The sequence below is a fragment of the Megascapheus bottae genome, chromosome 17 (assembly GCF_031878675.1).
Source record: "Megascapheus bottae isolate mThoBot1 chromosome 17, mThoBot2.hap1, whole genome shotgun sequence".
Lineage (NCBI taxonomy): Eukaryota > Metazoa > Chordata > Mammalia > Rodentia > Geomyidae > Megascapheus > Megascapheus bottae.
The window spans coordinates 40,408,073-40,428,531 of NC_143525.1; the positions used below are offsets into that span (position 1 = coordinate 40,408,073).

Consider the following 20,459-nt stretch of genomic DNA (forward strand, 5'->3'; position numbering starts at 1 on the left):
ATTTGAGGACTGACATCTGGAATAGGTAAATTCAAATGGTTTAAGCACCTAACTTAAGTCTACAAATCATAAGCCTTCTCTTTTCTATATGTGTATGGAGTTACAGCCAAGCTGCAAGAGCATTTCAAAGATATCATGGCAAGATGGACAGTTGTTGCTAAGCTGTTCACCACCTATAAAATTCTTCTTCCCTCCTTTTATTTACCACTCCAGGTCCTGAATTTCCTGCAAGATCTCTCTGCAGTGATTTTTTTCCAGCCAGCAAGATGTAGGGATTGTGCCCAGTGCCATGTATTCAAATAGCTCAGTGTCATCATTTCCACAGTTACGCATAATCTCTTCAAAAAGAATATAAACACATTACAGCAGAGGTAAGTAAGAACATGATGCCTTCGGAAAATGCTGGAGACCTTTGCATACTAATTATTATCACAGTAACACACATCCAGATTCACTAAGCCCCATGGTAATCTTCTAAGCATCTTCTTCACGTTAGTTAATCCAATCTGACAATAACCCATGCCATGTTTCTTAGTATTATCCAATTTTATACATGAAGGAACTGAGCTTCTTCTAGGAAGTATGAATTATATTCTTAAGGTCCTCCTACATAAACTACTAAGAGCTTGACCTTTGAAATTCTCCACACCCCTGGCTCAGGATAATTTCTCATTAGCACCCTTTGCCTTGCTCAGTTACCAATCACGTTGATGTGTAATCGGAATACTGTCCTGGCTGAAGCAGAGTAGCTTTCTGATGATTCATACTTTTAAATTAAAACAATAAAAAACCTTGGCTGGATAGCTTCGTTTCCCCAATCCAGCTGGGATGTGGCGACTTGGGTGCTGTTCCAGCTGGAGTAAGCGTAAAATGTGCGCATTTGGTGCTGAGACTTTGCATGGAGGTCTTGTGATCACACTCCTTGTCAGGTATCTGCCAGAATCTTGCTAATGTGTTGGCTCACTGTCCTGCTGTTCTGTGCTGCAAGTGGCATGGGGCATGGGTGGGGGTGAGTGGGTGGGATGCCCTCTTTAGTTGTAAATTGAAGCTAAGAAGGGACAAGCTGGCTGAGTTACTCAAGCTAAAAATCTTAATTCATCCATTATTTACAGATCTCTTTCTAGGCCTCAAGCATTTTCCCATATTTTATGACATCGGATTTTCCTAATAACCCTGTGGGGTGAGTGTCACTGTCTGTATTTTATAGACTTGGAAGTAGATTGCAAAATGACTTGCCAGAGGTCATTTAGTTCTTAGAATAGATGAATCTGATTCCAGGTCTTTGGCCCTTGCCTCTATATCAAGTTGCTTTTGAAACTCACTTTGAGGTGAACCAAATGAAGAACAGAAAAGATGCTGTAGTAAGGATGATTATGATAATAAAGGCAAACATCAATAGTAACATTTATTGGCTTCTCTTTGTAGGCCAGGCACCATAGGAACTCTTTGCAAAGCAATGCTCTGACCCATCTTCACAGTCCTTAAGAGGTATACACTACAGTTCCCCATGTGGCAAAGAAAAAATATCAGAGATGTGACGTCACCAGCCTAGTGCCTACGTCAGCTCAGCTTGTCACCATCGTTGGTCCGTGCAACTCGTGGGTTCTCCCCCAGGCTTGGTTCTTCCAGAGGAGTCTGAAAAGTGGGTCAATGCTTCAGCCAACTCTACTACCATCGCCAACACTGACTTCCATGTTCTGAGGCTGACTTAGGAAAAGTGGAGAAAAACTGAAACGAGGCTGTTGGATGCACCTTCGCTCACCCTCCAGCAGTCACTTGAATCTTTTAATCCTCATGCCATCTTATTGCAAGTAAATCGTAGAATGGATTCAAGTACCTTGTTGGGCCTCTAGGAATTCAAAAGCCTATCCCTGAGATATGGGATAGTAAGAATTCTTGCCATTTCTGCTGGTAGGAAATCAGTGGTGTGGTCATGAGCCTCCTCAGAAGGTTGTGGCAGCTGAAGTAATACCTGGAAATGAAAGCTGCTCCCAGACAGGCTGAGAGCAGAAGTGAACACAGTTCACTACTTCATAGTGGCCAGAGGTAGGGCTTAAGCTTGGCAAGAAGAAAAAGAGAAAGGAGGGGAATGGTAGGAGGAGAATTAATTTTATATACAGTTACTAAGCTACAAAATTAAAGATTAGCAGGCCTAGTTTGTTGTGTTCATGATTTATTACATGTGTTCCTTTCCTCTGTTAGTAATACAACATGTTATCTAGGCAATTAAGAATGGCATTAAAAGAAGAAGTGCAACATGAAATATTCACAGTCTGTTTTTGCTTGCTGTGACTCTTACTAATCTTTGCTCATGATTCACCCATTGTTATATGATGGAGCTAGTGTTTGTATGCTTCCCCATTATTATTTAAAACTATGTCTCATCAAGACATAATCTAATGTGCAGATTATCAGGCCTGTTCCTCCTTTCCTATCTTGTTCGTATCTATCCTGTGTTCATGGTATCTGGTAGCATTACAATATTCATTAGCTAGCAGATATATGAGAAAAAAACAAAAATAGGTTGAAACAATCCTCTGGGCTGATGTTTTATTTTAGTTATTTTCTAGCTAGGAAAACTGAGGGTAAAGCAGCAGCTCTGGCTGCTCCCAGGAGGCACAGCCTCTGGCTAAGCCATGGCTAAACTGTATAAGGTGGGGGCCCAGGTTGGGGAGAAATGCCTCACATAACTTTGGATCCATGTGGTCACTGACACAGGAAACAGGTCTGTGTCATTTCACTGGTCGAATCATTGCCTTTGCCCAAGAGGGCAAAGGTTCAGGTACCACACCAGACACCTGGCAGCTTCTCAACGCCAAGGCATTAGAAGGGGGAGAATGGCATGTAAAAGAGAACTCTCTCACATCACTATACAATCAACTTCAGAATATTTCCATTACTTCTAGAAGTAACTTTGCCTTCAATACTCATCACTCTCCAGTCTCCTTATCCATCTGGCACTGGGAAACCCCATGGCTCAATTTCTTGCTCTATAGATTAATTTAAGACATTTCCTATAACCAGACCGAAAAAGTGTGAAGTAGTCTGTTCTTTCAGAGACCTTGGCAGAAGAACATGTACTTAGTAGGTCTTCTAATATAATTTCTTGTGTTAGGTATATGGGATGGTTCTTTTAAGGTTAATATAACCCATGGGTCCTAGATAGCTCTAGAGAGCAGCCCTTATTTATATGTCATTACCACGTGTGTTTTGATGGTCTGGATATTATCAGAATGGAAGGCCAGTCTGTGCTCTATAGCATCCCCTTGGCTAGAAGCCTCCCCCCCCCCGCATCCCCACACATATTCTGTACAGTCAGGCTGTTCAGTAACACAGCATGGACCCTAGGCACTCAACAAATCAGAAATCAGTTCCTCAGTAGACCAGAGTTTGCTCGTGAGTTGGCACATCACACTGCGTGTTAACAGGCAATAACCCTAAAAGGCACTAAAGACCATGTAATTTATTCCCAACATGCTGTTATTCTTTCCAAAACATTAGCTTTGGAGCCGAACGTTTGCTAAATGTTGTCTTTATTTCTAAAGCGTGGAGTAAAGATCATATGCAACCAATGACTGAGAGATAATTGGCCACTTTACAGTTTCAACCTCAAATGAACTCCCCCGTCGGAGTAAATTTCCTGGTAAAAGATCCCATTTTAATAGAATGTGAAAGCTGCAAGAAAGATGGGGCTTACAGATCACAGTATGGCCTGTTAGATAAATGACCAAGAGTAATAATTCTTAAAACCACATTTTGTAGACAGAGTTAACAGAAAACCCAAGTGAAAAAAAATCCAGTGGTTCAACATTGAAGTTTAAATGAAAATAACATGTGTGCCTTCAACCCAAAGTTGTGCCAGGGCTTAGAGGGAAACTGGCAAGCATAATAGCAAGTCTTTTGGTGGCTATTGGGCATTGTCATCATCTTCTGGCCTCAGGACCTGTGCTTGGAGGAGAATGAGAAAGAAAGGTGGCTGTGCTCTGAGCATTAAGTAATGCTCAGAGGTCAAGAGCCCTCAGCCTTCCTCTTCATGCCATGGGCTTACTCTCCCTGAGTTGCTTTTTGAGGCAGAAATCAGCTTCTTTTTTTTTTTGCCAGTCCTGGGCTTGAGCTCAGGGCCTGAGCACTGTCCTTGGACTTTCTCAAGGCTAGAGCTCTACCACTTGAGCCTCAGCACCACTTCCAGCTTTTTTCTATGTATGTGGTACCGAGGAATCGAACCCGGGTCTTCATGCATGCTAGGCAAGCGCTTTAACCACTAGGCCAAACTCCCGGCCCAGAAATCAGCTTCTTATTTTGACTAGTACCTGAAGAAATGAATGTCTGTGTTTTTAACCCACAGGTGGTCTTGAACCTCCAGAGCAGATCCCAGACCCAGGAAAGTGCTTGCAAAGATTGTCTTGTCGTAGAGTGGGAAGTACCCTTGTCCACATCAAGGCAAGCCCTCACTGGCCTCTTTTACTGTATAATCCATGCTGAGGTCTGTCTCAGGATGACTGGATGACTATGACTTGTTTTACAGGTTAAAGAAGTGATTGGAGTGAATTTTAGTAGCTCACCTTTGCAACCCTTGCCATTTAGGAGACGGAGGACAAAGGTTAGAAATCAGCCAGAGTAACAAAAGAAAGAAAGAAAGAAAGAAAGAAAGAAAGAAAGAAAGAAAGAAAGAAAGACAGACACAAATAATTTTTGGAAGTCGCACCATGGCTCAAAGTGGTAGAGTAGTAAAGCTTAGAGCAAAAGAGCTCAAAAAGCCAGAGCAGATCAGTCCACAAGACTCAACCAACAAAAAGCTGGAAGTGGAGGTGTGGCTTAAGTAGTTGAGTGAGGACCAGTTTTGATCAGAAAAAAAGCCAAACAAGAGCATGAGGCTCTGGGTTGAAACCCTAGAAACTTCATACAATAAAAAGGGGAAACATGGATTTCTTGTCTTAAGCTCAAATGTCATAGGCTTGAGCTTCTGGTTTAAGATTCAGACTCCCCCTAAATGAAGGAAATGAGAAAATATCTATGTTGTTGATCCCTTTAGGCAGGTAGAGAGATTGTCTCTCCAGAAAATCTCACCCTAAAGATTTTATTAGGTTACCAAGGAAACATTGGGTAAGATCCTACTATGTGAGAGAAACAATGCTGGGATCTAGGGTTACGGAGGAGAGGGAATGATGGCTAAAGGGCTCATTATTGGAGATTCTTTACAGGTGGGAGGGAGAGGAAGGAGTACGTAAGTGTGGGAGTATAATGAAACAGGTATGACGGGACATGATGAAGGACAGCCTGAGCGGATCATAAGGACTATTCAGAGGAAATGAATCTTAGGTTGGGTCTTGAAGTTAGAATAGGAATTGGCCAGGCATGTAGGATTGGACAGTTGAATGGCAGAGGCAATTTTGTTAAGGCAGAGAGACCAGAATATTTGCGTGTGTGTGTGTGTGTGTGTGTGTGTGTGTGTGTGTGTGTGTGTATTAAAAGTACCAAAAAAAGAGATAACATGACATGGTTCAGAATGTCTTTGAGGCTGTGTAGATAGTTTCTGAAAGTTGAGGCCAAATTGTCAAAAGACAGATTAATAGAAGCCTTATGGTTAAAATGAAATGAGACTACTCTTTCTTAGTTCCTCCTGGTGGAACAATCAGATCCTTAAGTCCCATCTTGGTTCTATTCCAGTCTATGTGAATGTCACCTTTCAATAAAAATAAGTAGATCTCTAATAAAATTCTGTTTGTGCTACCTATCACATATATAGCCTTTTTATATTACTTAGCATTATTGAGCCTCTGTTTGTTATCGTTCTCTAAAATGGAGGCAAGGCAGCAAAAACTTCATGGGATTATTCTGAATATGATCAAGATCAAACGAGAATATCTGGAATGAAAAAACAAGCTCCTAGAAGATGTGGAATCAATGGAACAGAATAGGCTTCTCAAATATTAAAATTGAGTGTTTAAGAGCTGTGGAAAAGGGTATTTTTGCAAAGGAAGAGATGATGCAACTATTCTCAGCTGCTGGATATCCTATCAAGATGGTAATGGTTTGCTGTCATAGACTATGTTTGCTGGCTGAAAAAGCTCTGGTAGTTTTGTTCTTAGAAAACCTTGACTTATCAAAAGTTGTGTTCTATCTGTTGTGTTGTATCTGTGGATTAGAGAAAGAGATCCTTCCCCCAAAGATTTTGGAAGAGAATTGCAGAGTATTATTGTATTTTCTGCAGTCATTTTAATAAATAGTGCCTTTAATCTGTCTTAAAAAAGTTGTGGAATCAAAGTTGGTTTAAGAGTGAAAAGGAAATTCTCACTGCCTGAAAAATAACTTTCAGCTTTGTAAATACCACTAGCTGCCAAAGCAATCTAGCACACCAGGAAAGAGACAGAAAGTGGATCTGAGCTCTAAAGAACAGTAACAGGAAGCCAGGCACCCTTGAACCAGAAGCCAGAGATCCAGCAAAGCAGATCAAAGTAGTAGCAATATATCTGGTGTGAGAAGAGCAAAGGGCACTGCTAGATCAGAAGGGAATCAGAGGGAGAAAAGAACCATAACAGTAACCTTAAACCAAAATGGATTCTTAACCCACATATTGAACTTGACGACAAAGCTGAACCTAACCCTAACTCTAACACTTAATTCTAAATCTAACCCTAACCCCTGAAAACCTCTAAATCTAAAACTAACACTAACCCTTCTCTCAATCCTAATTCTCTCCATAAATCTAAACCACATCCCAATCTACACAGCAAACCTCAACTCATACCTGTCCTTAATCCAAGCTCTATTGTCTTACTCTAAACCTAAACCTTATCTACAATCAACCTTAAACCTAAAGTTAGCACTAACACTAACTCTAGTTCTCTAAATTAAGCCCCAATCCACAAATTGAGCCTAATACCAAAACGAACATAAGCCCAGACTGGTGCAATATAGGCAAATTCTAAACCTAAACCTAACACATGATCAAAACTCTTCCTAATGTTTACCATAAGCCTAAACTTAACCCTATGCCTAATTCTGTACCTAAACCTAACCTTGGATCAACTTCATGCTAGCCCTATACATTAACTTAATTCCAAATCAAACTCTAATCCACACCACCTAATGTCAAGGTTAACCCTAAACCTAAATATAATATCTATTTCTAAATCGAACCCTAAACCTAAACCTGTACGCTGATCAACCTTCTCCTATGGCCAACCCTACCTCTACCCCTAATCCTAACCCTAATTCCCATCCTATCTGTAAATTGAAACCTAATGTACACATTAACCCCTACACCTAACCCTAACTAACAATAACACCTAATTCTAAACCTAGACCCAATATCTGCTCAATCATAAAGCTATTCCTATTGCTAACCCTAACCCAACTTTTAATCCTAACTCTAAAAAGAATTAGGTATTAGGGTTACATTTGGGGATAGGTTTCATATACAGATCAAGGTTAAATACAGATTTACAGTGAGAATGGAACCACAAGGGTTGGCATTGGGAATAGATATAAGAATGATCAGTAGTTAGATTTAGGTTCAGAATTAGGTCTTAGGGTTAGGTTTAATGGGTACATTTTTGTATTATAACTATAACACCCTTTTGGGATTCAACATTTAACAAGTAGCCAGAGAACAACCCACTATAGAAATTATAGTTTATGTAAAAGAATGAATTCTCTCTCTCTCCCACTGTGAGATCAAGGTAGAAGTTTCTGCTTTTATTATCTACATTCAAAATTCTGCTTGAAGTTCTACATTGGGTAATAAGATGGGATAAAAATGACAAAATGTACACCAATTGGAAATTAATTAATTTGCATAATGTGATCTTGTACATAGAAAAAGAAGAGCAAAACTGGAAGATCTCCTGTTTTCAAAACTTAACTACAACTCTACAGTTTTCAGGCCACTAGCGTGTGGGTATGCATGAAAATCAATTAAATAGAATTGTCTAACTGTCTAGAAATAAACAATTATAATCAACTGATTTTTTTTCATAGAGGTTATCAATAACAATCAACAGGAAAAGAATAATCTTTTTTAGCAAATATTGTGGGAATAACTGACTACTCATAAAATAATGAAGCTGGACCTCTATCTCACATTTATTCAAAAGAAATTTAAAATTGATCAAAGCCTTAAATAGAAGAGCTGAAAATATAAATCTCTTAGAAGGAAGACAGAGAACACCACTGGATTCAGCAATGATTTCTTAGATAATGAACCAAAAGCACAAGCAACAAAAGGAAAGAGTAGATAAGATTTTCATCAGAATTCATACATTTTAACTTTCATCCACAGGCGAACATCCACAGGCTTGTCAGTGAGAACCTGTCAGCAAAAAGCAGAGCTAGAGGTGTAACTCAAGTGGTACAGCATAAGTTCATGGCCCCAAGTTCAAATCCTGGGACCAGAAAACAAAAACAAACCAACCAACAAAAAAACCCAAACCCCAAATTACAGTCTGTATTTCAAGGGACACAATCATGAAAGTGTAAAAAGTAACCTCAGCATGGAAGAGAAAGTTTATAAATCAGTTATTTGATGAAAAATTCATTCTAGTCTGTTCATGCCGCTATGCCAGAATACCACACACAGGACACTATCTGGATAATAGACATTTGTTTCTCATAGAAATGCGGAAACTAGGCAATTTCAGATCAGAGTGTTAGAAAATCCGAAATGTTAGCAGATGCAGTGTCTGGTGAGGATGATAACTTGCTGTATGAATTCTGAGGTAACACATTTAGACTATAATAGGACCTGTACCTAAGTATATAAAGAGAATCTGTAAAGACTACTTAGCAGAAAAAACACAATTAAGAAGTAACTAAAGAGACCTTTCTCTAAATAAGATATGCAATGGCCATTTATCACATAAAATAGGTTGCCATTAAGCTACCAGGCAAGTGCAAATTAAAACTGTAATGAGATATTCCACACTTACTAGAAGAGTGATCATGAAAACACAGATGTCAACTGCTAATATGGAGAAGTTAAAGTCCTATACTGCTCAAAAAAATATAAAATGGTGCAGGCAGTTTCAAAAATATCTGACAGTTCCTTGAAAGATTAACCACAAAATTGATATATAAGCAAGAAGTCTGCACACAAACATATGCATATACATATACACTTATAGCAGCTTATTCATAGTTGTCTAAAATGGAGACAGCCTGTATGTCCAGTGACATAAATAAAATGTGATATATCTATACAATGGAAAAGTTTTGGTTATAAACATAAACTGAGGAAACATGCCACAGCAAAATGGAATTTGAATAATCTTATGTTAAATAAAATAAGCTAATCACAAAAGATCACAAATTACAGTATTACATTTAGACAAAATGTCTAGAATTTGAAAATTCATAGACATCAAATGTAGATTAGTAGAAAGAAAAAAGGGGTCACTACTATTGGCTTTGAAGTTTCTTTTTGGAGTGACAAAATGTGCTAAAATTATCATGCAACTCTTTGAACACACTAAAACCCTTGAATCATACAGTTTATGGTAAGTTGTATCTCCATAAAGCAATAATAATAATATTAATAATAATACAAAGAAAGATCTGGTATGAATTTAATGCTTTCTAAATGCTAGGCACTAGGCTTAGCCACATAATCTTACCTAGCATTATCTTTTTTTGCCCAGAAAGTTTTATGACTCTTATTTACAAAGGAAAATCATGAGGAAAGAGATAGAAAGGAGTCTCCGTAAAATAATAATGAGTACCACATGAGTTAGGAGTTAGGATCTTGGTCCACTTCTGTTTAACTTTTGAGTTTCAGGAACTTAGAAAATGGTTTAGATGGGTGTTAGTAGCGTTCTTGTGTTCCAAGCCTGGATGCCCACAGTAGAGACCAAGTACACAAAAGTAGAAGTAGAATATCTGACTTAGAGAATTCTGAGCTTTCATGGTGCCAAGATGAGGTGTTGGTTTCCAGTCCTTGCTGGATAATGCATAGAAAGGAATGTAGGCTGAATTAACTGAACTGTGTTCTCTGGTCTTGTGAGGACGAGAAACTTTGACCACTCTCTCTTAGCTGTGTCACAGCTGTAATTCTGGGAGTCAGACTCCTGACCTTCCACCCGCAGCATCTGATTTTACACATTATATCTTGTGTTTTGGGTCTGAGTCTGGTTACTGTTGGCTCTCCCTGCTTCCTAGATCCAAGAAACAAAAACGTAACAGGGAAGGTGTTAGGCCCACAAAGACAAAGACGTCAAACAACTGTCACCAAGGAAACTTTGGATGTGTTTTTGGGAAAATGATTCCGAAGCAGATGGATTACATTTTGTGTTTGGGCTCAGCAATGAAGGGAAAAGAAGGACAAAAGCCAAATGTGCTTGGGATCTTGTCAAATTCCAAATGTTGGAAAACATTTCAGGATATTTGATTCTGCATTTGGCAGTACCACACCTAGACTATGTCCTCCCTTCTTGGACAAAGGTGACTGAGCAGCTTACAGTGATCCAAGTTAAAGAGAAGTCACAGGCACAGGTGGCTTTTATGAGAAGTGACACAACGGTACCCTTTGCCTGTTCCTATTTCAACGAAGGTATTAACTGTGTGCATGCTTATGAGCGTGGGGTTTTTGAGGAAGATAATGAAAATTCACTTGAGGAACACAATTTAAGTTCCCAAAGGGGAAGGAGTATCTCTTTCCATCTGCTACTTGTCGTGAAGCACCGAGGCTGAGGAGGGAATGGTGTTCTTCTGTGACTATGGTAAACCTTTCATTTGGTGCACTCTAGCGTATTCTCAGGAAATTTTGTGGCTTCAGCCACTCTCACCCACTGGTTTTTCCATTGGATTCTTTAAAATCAGAGCTGAACTACAGGGGAAACTCAGAATAAGGGGCATTTCTAGTTTTTAGTAAAGTCAAGCCCCCATGCAATGGGTTAGGTAGAAAAAAATAAAAAAGGCCCTTTCCCACACGGAAAGGGCTAGATCCTTGCTGTGCAACTGAATGGGTAAAAACACATGTTATGCTCTTTAACTGTTTCCACTCATAAGCCTTGAACTAATTCACTTATTTGTAATATATGTTGAATGTCAGCCACGGTGTATAGATTAGCATGACAGCATCAAATCACAGACAAAATCCCCTGCCCTCCCCCACCCCCAATAGCCTTCTTGATAACCTCTAATAGCCTTCTTGATAACCTCTCTCTCCTTGCTCAGACCCCATAAGAGCCTAACTCCAACCCCATCCCCCTGCACAACCTCCATTTCCACAGGAAGGTTGCTTGCCCCGTGCTGTTGTTTCTTAATTAACAGTGCTCCCCTGTTGAGATGAAGTCTAGCCCTGCTCCTTTCTCCTCCGTTTTCCTAACAGCGGGCATACACAAAACATCCATTCCTTGACATAGATGTCCAAGACAGGGTGGACTCAGCCAGAGCTAACCCAATGGGCAGAGTGATGGTGTCATGGAAGTTGGGGATCACTCAGCTGGGTGCTAGGAGCCAGAATACCTTGAAGCCAGGTTTCCAGTAGAGGTGGAGGCTGCATTTCTCTGGGGGGGCACCATATGAAAGTCACAGCAGAAGGGAAGAGGGAGCCATTGTAGCTCGCCATGGAAAGCCACCAGAATCACCTGCCCTTGGACCCTACATGGAACTTGTAACGTGGAGAATGAGGGGTGAGCCAGCCCTCATCTCAGTAGCACTTGCAACAGTAACAGAATAAGGCTCCGAATCAGGCCCCGTGGTGGGGAGTGAGTCAGACATGGCTCTGCCCCTATGTCCATTCCTAGGCTGCTGCAAAGTCAGGTTCACTTGTCGTACCCAGGGAACCCAGCATTGCAGGGCCAAGTACTCCAACACATTGTCATGTATGGGATGTGAAAGGTTACAGCCAAGGGCTTGGGAACTGCAGGAATTAAAAGGTGATTTGTGCTTTTGTTTTCTGCCAGCATCACTAAATCTGGCAGTGAGCACACACGAGACCAAGGTAGTGGGCAGCTGTGGGTCGTAAGGGCTGGTCCACCATTTGCATGCGGGTCCATGCATCTGGCCAGGATCAGCTGAGGACAAGACGAGCTATAAAGGCCATGGGTACTGCAGAAGCTACGGAGGAGCCAATAGGAGACTTAAGGTTCAGGCTTAGGAAGACTTCAATTCAGTAGCCACTGAACTGGATGGAAGGACCCGCACCCACGCGGGGTCTTCTAGGTTTGGAATATTTCTTCTATTTTCAAGCATTGATCTCTAGAGCCATGCCACATAGAACACATGGTCTTAACCATTCTTATGATGTTTTACAGCCAAAGTTAAGTTTTTCTAAAAAGTCAAAACATTATATTCAACCTTTAACATGTGTTTTTCTCCAAATGACTAAAAGCAGAGGTGGTCAAGTGCTTTGTGGTAGGAATCTGCTTTGTTCTTTTTTTCATATATTTTTATTGTAATTAATAGAACGGTTACATGATATTTGCCAGATAGAAGGTGCATTAATTCACATACATTGATACCCTTTCACATATCTTGGTCCCCATTTCCCTTCCCCCCACTCTCACCCCTCATCTTGTTTCCCCCCTTCCCTATCCAATTTCAAATAACCAAATACAAATATATCCGATATATCAGGTAACAAAGTGAGATACTGTATCAATATGAGATAACCAAGGGACAGCAAAAAGAGATGAGAGATAACATAGCACATTAAGGACAACAATCATTCATTATATGGCTTATGTTTCTATATCCTAGAGGTCCTTTCATTTAGCGTCATAATGTATGGCCTTATGTATCAAGGTTTTGCTCTATTGCAAATCTCTGCTAGGAGAGCCCAAGGTTTCTACTGATTATGACAAATGAGGGAAACCATTGAGCTAAGTTCCTTTGAGTCTGGCTTACTTCACTTAATATGATTTTTTCTAAGTCTTTCCATTTCCTAATAAATGGGGCGATGTCATTCTTTGCTTTGTTCTTATAACTCCATGTTGCTCCCCTCTCAGCCCAAGTTTTTTATGTATCTAGGGATGGAATATGAGGAATTCTTCCCCTAGGTACATGCTTACATGCTTGCCTAAAGGGCAGGCCATTTCCACCTGGCCTCAGCCCAAAGTCTCCTTCATTCTACTCTGGACTTGACCGAAGTATCCATCCCTACCTTCAGGAATTGCAGCCTTTGACTCCTTTGTTTCCGTGGTAAGACCCACATAAACCCAGCCCCCAAATCCAGTCCCTCCTACAACCTGGAGGTCTGTGCCCTGACAGTAAACAGTCCTCGCCAGTAGACCATAGAGTCCAGCCTGTACATTTTCCAATCTAACACATTTATGTTGAAGCACCTTTTTCAACATTCTCCAAACTTCCCTGTCTTACCATGAGATTTAACTTTTTAAAAAATTCATAGAGAAAGCAGTATTTGAAAGAGAAAAACTAGAAGTTTGAGAGAGAAATAACCAGCAGCCTTGGATTTTTGCTTCAAGGCAGAAAAGATCGTTTCTAACCTCCCCTTCCTTCCCTTCCTGCATGTCGGCATTGTAAATTCTTTGTGGTAAGCAATGTCATTTTTAGTGGATTCCAGACCAGGTGATTATTAAGGGACTTCCTGTATGGTAATTAATGTGGACACACAACACCTTGCTCATTCCAGCACTGCTTTCAATGCTTCTGTGTCCCCAGCTGCTCACATCTGGTTCCACTGATATTCCACAGCTGCAGGATCAGCTCCCCTGATTATCCACTCTTCCTGGAAGTGGATAATGCAGCATGACTCCCCATTCCAGAATTATTCCTTGATCAGTCCACATATCAGACTCAAAAACCAACGGCCTTAGATGACTGAGCATTCCCATACTAATTGCTGCCAATTAGATATGAAATCAATTGTTGATGCTGATGAGCACAGGGTACTTTTTCTAAGGTGGGGTTCAGCTCCTTCTCTGTCCACTCAATTAATCTAGTAGACTAGAGCCCTTTTTGTTGTTGTTGTTGTTGTTGTTGCAGGGAGAGGGCTGCTGCTGGTGGGTGGTTAATAGTTCCAGTGACTGCCTGACTGAGCTGAGGCATTTGCTTAGAATAACACGAATCACACCTTGGAGGGTATGCCCACCTGCCTGTTACACTGGTTCATGCCTATCAGTATAACTCTGAGCTACATTTGTTGCATAAAATGTGTAAATATAGCTATTTCCAAAATCAGGATGGAGACAGGTATAGCCCCAGAGACACCTAAGTGTGACTTGACCACCAACACTTCAAGAAATCTCTTGTCCTATGTCAGTGGTCATGTCTTCAACTAAACTCCTGTTCCATTTCCAGCCATCTGACGTTCAATGACAACAATGAGTTTCTAAGGTCTGAGCCTCAAACAATGGTGATCTGTAATTGGAGCAAGAGGGAAGCATTTGGTATCAGCATTAATTAGACCTGTTAGATACTCCTTAGGATACTTGGTCCCTAACCATACTCATAGACAGACCTATTTTTCTTTTCTTTTTTCTCCAATTTTGGTTTGTTGTGGGGCTAGAACTCTGCTTGGGTGCTGTCCCTGAGCCCTTCAGCACAAGGCTAGCACTCTACCATTTGAGCTACAATGCTACTTCCAGTTTTCTGGTGGTTGATTGGAGATAAGAGTCTCATGGACTTTGGTGCCTGGGGTTGGCTTTGAAACACGATCCTTAGATCTCAGCCTCCTGAGTAGTTAGGCTTATAGGTGTGAAAAAAACCTCATTTTTGTAACACTAAGATCCCTAGCCCCAGATTCTTTTGAGTAACTGGAGTATGGCATAAATTTCGTGTCAGTGTCACTACTTTTCAGTGTCATACATTTTTGTTTCATTTCTACTCTATTATGCCTTGAAAAGAAAGCCAGTATTGGTGGACTAATGAATTTGGAACTGGGAAGGACAGATCTTAGAGGGAACATAAAAGTGATGTCAAACAGAAACTCATTTGGAGAACCAAGTGGCTCAAGGCAAGTTGCTTGATCCCCACCAGGTGCATGGATTATTTTTTTTCATGTCTTTTATTTCTTCTTTTAAAAAACAAGAAATTGGTCCAAGCTCATGACTTCTACTCAAGTACAAAGTGTACTAGATCTGTGTCCAGTGCAGAGCTGAAACCTCTAAGTTGGAGTTCTGAGAATCTTGTGAAAAGTCTGTTGTTTGTAGTTTGAGAAATGGCCTGTTCCCTGCCCTTTAAAATTCTGCATCTCTGAGTCAACTTCAAAATAAGGATTAAGGCCTGGTGCTAATGGCTCACGCCTACAATCCTAGCTACTCAGGAGACAGAGATCTGAGGATCTGTGGTTCAAAGGCAGCTTGGAAAGGAAAGTCTACGAGACTCTTACAATAAACTACTTTAAAAAACTAGAAGTGGCACTTTGGTTCAAGTGGGAGAGTGCTAGCCTTGAACACAGAAAGAAGCTCAGGAACAGTGACCAGACCCAGAGTTCAAGCCCCAGGACCAGCAAATAAAAAAAGAAATAATAAAAAAGCATTAAGATGAAGTTAAGGCTATTTCTACTTTGTGCTGAATAAATGCTTGGATAAAAGAAGCAAAAGAAAACAAGCCTGAAATGGGTTGATCTAGAAAATTTAGTGTTAGATGTTACTGCCATCTAGTGATGATTTGACACCTGGCTCCCAAGGGAAGGTAGAGAATCGTCTTTTTAAATACAATGACAATCAAGTCTATCTCAGCATGGCAGGTTTGGGAATGGAGGTGACATCTGGGAGCACCTGGGTTACAAGACAGGCATTCTAGTGAAAATGCCCATAGTGTGCATGTGCATGTGTGTGTGCCTGTGTGTGCACGCACACACGTGCACATGGGTGCAATTACCAGCACTGGGCAGGGCCAGGGAACTCTCCCATGGCTTTTTTCATTCTAGGCTAGCTGAGCCATGCTTCCAATTACATACAGCTTTTTATTCATTAGGTGGTGATAAGAGTCTCATGGACTTCTCTGCTTGGGCTGGCTTTGATCTGCAAGCCTCAGATCTCAGCCTCCTGAGTAAACAGGACTATAGGCATGAGCCACCAGCCCTGCCAAAGTGCCACTCTTTAGAAGTGTGAGAACGGTGTATAAATCCTCAGCCTCTCTGCAGATAATATTATTTAAAACAACAACAACAGCAACTTCATTAGAAATGATCCTCTTTTTAAATTCAACATCACGGCCCCTAACACATGATCATACAAAGAACCAGTTATATTGTACCTATTGTACCGCTCAATGTGTCTGTCTATGAGCCTTGTTTCTTCACCCCATTCAACAGCGCTCCATCTTATTCCAGTCCCATCCCCCTCCTCTGTACTATAAGCAGCAGTGGTTGGAGATGGCAGTGAGGAGAGAGGAAGTGGAAGGAGCAATAGAATGAATGATATGGACAGACTACCTACCTTAAGATTAGAAGTTGGCAGCCATTGTTGCCCTCACTCTGATCTCAGATGGTGGGATCATTCTGGTGTGGGGGATGTGGAAACTGAGGGTCAGCAGCATTAGCTAACTGTCTAGAGACCACAGTTAATCATAATGGCAGAACTAGAGTCTGAACCCAACGTGTCTGGTCTCCTAGTTAGGCCCAATGAGTGTGTCATGTAGAAGAAACACAGTGTATTTCCCCTCTGCTCAGCAAGAAGCTGAGTCCCAAAGCCTCCCTCACACCGTCTCCTCTAATGCATGCACAAGTGCAAGGAGGCACAGATATACTCGGATGCAGAGGATGGATAGATTATTAAGATGCATGCCCTCACTCATAGAACAGAGCTGCTAGGAACAAATAATTTGGAGCTGCAAATGGTGCCCTCTCTCACCTCCACCCCCATATGAAGACACTCAATGTCTCATGCAGGTATCGACCTCGGAAGGACCTCAAGAAAGGAGAAATGAATAGATGTAGGCAGAGCATCAGTAGTCTTTTTGGTGTGCAGAGTCAAGAACACTGAAGTTGATGGACAGGATAGAGAACAGGCTTTATTGCCACAAAGCAGAAGACATTAGAGATTCACTTCTTTGGCACCCGAGTGGCTTCCTGGCTTCCTTTGCAGTCAGATGGCCAATTTAATATTAGTAAAGTTCAGGGTAATGGAAATGAGGTAAGCACATCAGGTCTGGTTTCTGCAGCCTCCTGCATTATCTCTTTCATGTACTCCTTTTATTTATTTATTTATTTAGTTAGTTAGTTACTGGTTAATTGTTTTTCAACATGAAGGGTATATGGAATACTTATAGGCTAACCCAGAAGTAATGGGCCCACTTTAAACACTGAAATAAGCAGACTTTCCTTACATCTTCAGCCTTGAAAAAAAATTACTTGGAGCAGAGATTCTTCTCCCTTTTGCATACACCTACCATGATTGGACTGGGTTGTGAACAAGAAGAAAGCAGAATTTAGGACTTGCTTGTTGTATCAGCATGCTCAGGGTCCTTCTATCCAGCTTTATGGCAGTCTGATTCTGTATTTTCTTCATTAAGGAGTCAGAGTTTCCTACCTTACCTCTTGAACCTGAGCTGACACGTGACTTCCTTCCACACTAGAATGTGGTGGAAGTGTGACATTTTGGCATCACACATTTCTGTCACTCTTTTAGGCTCATGCTCAACAATATATGGCAATGAGCGTGGCTCTTCCAAAGGATGTGAGTTGAGTCACCCTAACCAACTATTAAATATGGGTGTGAATGAAGCTATTGTGTTTCAAAGTTCATCCAGTCTCCTGCTCTCCCACCAGCTAACCTGAGAAGCATAAGTTAAGTTCAGAGAGCTTTACCCAAGACTGACTCAGAATAGCAGAAGTGCTTGATGGCATTGCGTGTATCAGTATTATGATAAGTGATTGAGTTTGGGGGCCAGTTACTTATAACGCACTAGTTAACCCACATATCTATATTTTAAACATATTCACTAGACAGATCTCTGTAGGATTTACTAAGGATGTGGGATAAGCTATAACTGTGTTGTCAGTACAGTCCCCCAAAGCTGAAGATTTCTGCAACAAACAGAGTATTACTGGACATACGAGTCCAGCCATAAACGCTGCAGGGGTGTATGTTAAGAGCAGAAACTGGAAATGGAAAGCAGGAAGAGGTAATGCTGAAGTACAGGTTTAACAGGCGCAATGTCACTTTATGAGAAGTAGAGTTTGGCCTCTTGTTTCATGATAGGAAGAACCAGAGGTGGTCTCAGCCACTTCTTCCCATCATGCCATAATGCCTTCCTCTCAGTCTCCTACATGCTGGAGGTGGAAGGGATGCAGACAGAGGAGGAAATGGCCCAGGAATTAAGGAGCAAAGCACAGACCTAGAGCCTCTGGAAAAGCCAGCTCTGGCTAGCTGGGAGGTAAGAGCAAGGGCTGAGTACAGTAGGAGACTGATGCATGGAACAGGACTGGACGGAATGGATCTATCTGCATGACCTGGTCAAACCTTTGACCACATCTGGACTTCAGCGTCTCATCTGTATAGTTTGGATGATAATTTTAAATACATCCAACTCACACCCAACTCAACCTCCACAAGGTTGTGGAAGAGCATGTTCTGAGGCCAGGATCCAGGGCTGGCATCCTGTTTTTCTACTTCTTGGTTAGAAGATATCACACAATGCCTACAGCTTTTCTTAGCTTTAGCTTTTTCATCTATAAAACGCGGCTGTGAGTCATGGGGCTAATGAGAAGATTAAATGAGATGTGAAATTGCCTTTTATTTTGTAAAGTGTTTTATACTTGGAAAGTAATGCAAGCATGTCTCCTACCGGTTGCTTTTTGTTTTATTTTGTTTTGGTTTGTTTAGGATACTAGCTAGACGTGGCCTGTGGAATTAAGCATAATCTTTTGTATTACACGAATTCTATTGATAATAACTTGTGACCAGCAATCAGCTCTGTATATGCAAAGCTTTTCCTGAGTTTTAAATAGACTGATGTCCTGGTCCTGCCTATTGAATGGATCTGGGATATAATGTGGGCATCAATGGGAATTTTCACCGCTTCAGGAAACTTGATTGTGTTTGGTGGTGGTGAAGGTATGGATTGAAATCTGTAGAGCAGAAATTTCTGCTGCTGGGACTAAATGACAGACAAATCCCTTGTCACTTTGCACTTGCTGCACTTTTGACCTCCCACAGCTGTTACCTGTGACGGCAATGCAATTTGTACTTTTCTAGCTAGTTGGTACTTTTTTTTTTTGCAGGTTAGTTGCTGTCAATTTTGACCATTTCATTTATGATTTTTAGCTTGGTACATGAAGCACACCTTTCATCTTAGAAATGAAAATTGGTTGATGAAATTCAAATTCAGAAGGGAAAAATAACATCAGTATTGTCTATCGGAAAGAGTTTCCTTTCCATCACTGACACAATGGCTTTTAGCTTCTAGTAAGCCGATGTATCTTAGGCAGGTCGCCGTGGCCCAAAACTAACCAGAACATATGAAGCCCAGACACACAAGATAATGACTCTTGGGGTATGAGTGGGTGCACAGAGGGTACCATGATGGAAAAAGATTACTGGAGAGGCTATACATTTCCCTGGGATCACACAAACCAGTTCAAGGCTGGCTACTTCGAGCCAACATGTACTCACTTTGCATGGGAAGTTCAGACTTAAAGGAGGAGTTCTTGAAAGCTTGAGTTCAAAACCCACAGTATAAATGCATGTTCAGAAGAGAAAGCTTTCTGGCCAGCTGTCAGTGCCTTCTCTACCAGTCAGGTTTATAGGCAGGGACAGAAGTTTTCTCCCTTTAGCCAAAACAAGAGAGGACGGCATTCCATCAATTACAGGATGTTCAGAGAGGATGGAGACCCAATGGCTTTCTGCCTTCCCTCCTCCCCCTTCTGCAAAAGGAGCAAGGAATAAATGCTAGCCTTAAAAAGCAACAGTTACTGACAGTTCTGTGGTGGTTCTAGCCTTAGCTACTCTCCCAACTCTAGGGTACAATTATTCTTGTATTTAATTGGAGGTTCACAAGGACTTACTAGTTTGCTCTATTGTTGCATAATTCAGGAGTTTGCTTCAAGTTTCCTTAAAAGCCTGTCCTTTGTATTTTGTACTAAAGGACCATCTTCCAAGTTGCTCTTTTTGCAGCAGTTATCAGGCTGGAAAAAAACTGCAGAGAGAGGTACAAGGAACAGGGGCTAGATGACTGGGGACGGTGGTGGTGGTGGGGGGGGGGGGGAGATGGGGCTAGCCCTGGCTCTGTTCTGCTGCTAATTCACAGGGTAGGGTCAGCCTAATAGCCATATTGTCTGAGGCATCTTCTTTCTTCCCCACCAACAAGAAGGCAGAGCTGGGTGAGCATTTTCAAAAGCAGGAGGTTCACATGGGCTACTTAGAGAAACCTTGTCTCAGAGTCTGGGGGAAGGGAACAGATGGGATGGAACAGAGTAATTTAAGAGGTGACTCTGAACAGAAAGAACATTAAATTGTAACCCTCTTATACAATCTTCTGGAGTTCAGGGGAAAAATCAAAGAAACCAAGAAAAATAGAAAAGTAAATGGAATACATGAATGAATACATAAATAAAT

At 41.1% G+C, this 20,459-nt stretch overlaps 1 long non-coding RNA gene across 1 annotated transcript; it reads left to right on the top strand.

The window, feature by feature from the left end:
* The first annotated feature begins 242 nt into the window (after window positions 1-242).
* On the top strand, window positions 243-1,858 carry LOC150051892 (uncharacterized). Its single transcript, XR_016538455.1, has 3 exons — window positions 243-371; window positions 1,113-1,180; window positions 1,426-1,858. It is a non-coding gene; the product is annotated as an uncharacterized LOC150051892 (long non-coding RNA).
* Window positions 1,859-20,459: the final 18,601 nt, after the last annotated feature.